We start from the raw sequence: 756 nt of genomic DNA on the forward strand, positions 1-756 counted from the left end.
TATGGATCTTGCGAGTCCATGCGCCGCCCCTAGGGACATGAATCCTGCAAGTGTGTTCCCCACTGTGTGGAGAATTAGGCATCTCGTCATATCTGCCCTAAAAGCATCCCCTCTGGAGCTTGAACAAGGACCTCAGCTTCTGAGCACGGGTAACTTCCTCTTGCCTCTTCCTAGAAGATAGGGTTGATTTCTCTACTTCCCTCCCTAAAAGGCAAATCGTTGCATCTAGAAAGAGCAAGGGGTTAGGTTGAAAGTCCTTGGCTTGAGGACACAGATCTTAGCAGCAGCGGAGTGACCATGGATCAATCACAGAACTGCCCTGAATCTTAGTTCCTTTTTCACCCCTAAAATGAGACTGCCAGGAGGCCTAAGGGAGATAATGCCTGCCCCCACCCCCACCCACTGCCACCTCCAAAGTCCCAGTCCTCACTGTGGGGGACCCTGTCACTCTGTGAAATTGCCCTTGTGCCTGCATGAGTTCATTTTGCAGAACTCTTGGTGTGGTGTATGAGAAATGGGGAACTTGGGTGGTAGAGTTTATATAAGAGTAAAAAATGAAGAAGAAAAAACAGCCCAGACATATGTAAATAAATGTCATCATTATTTCCAACAGGCCCCAACTCCCAAAGGGCGAAAAGACCCAGGCCAGCAGAGACCCAGACCTGACTGCTACAGGAGAGATGGACAGTTTCAAAAGACCCTGGGCCTGGGTCGCAGAAAAATAGGAAAATGGAATCCCAGGGTGGCGGTGGGGGT

General features: G+C 49.7%; 1 protein-coding gene across 3 annotated transcripts in view; it reads right to left on the minus strand.

The window, feature by feature from the left end:
- Positions 1-756, minus strand: part of RGS3 (regulator of G-protein signaling 3) — a 121,175-nt gene that overhangs the window by 48,189 nt on the left and 72,230 nt on the right. The gene's annotated exons all lie outside the window — the stretch shown is intronic.

The sequence above is a fragment of the Condylura cristata genome, unplaced genomic scaffold (genome assembly GCF_000260355.1).
Source record: "Condylura cristata isolate star-nosed mole 26May11 unplaced genomic scaffold, ConCri1.0 scaffold00006, whole genome shotgun sequence".
In the NCBI taxonomy this organism is placed as follows: Eukaryota; Metazoa; Chordata; class Mammalia; order Eulipotyphla; family Talpidae; genus Condylura; species Condylura cristata.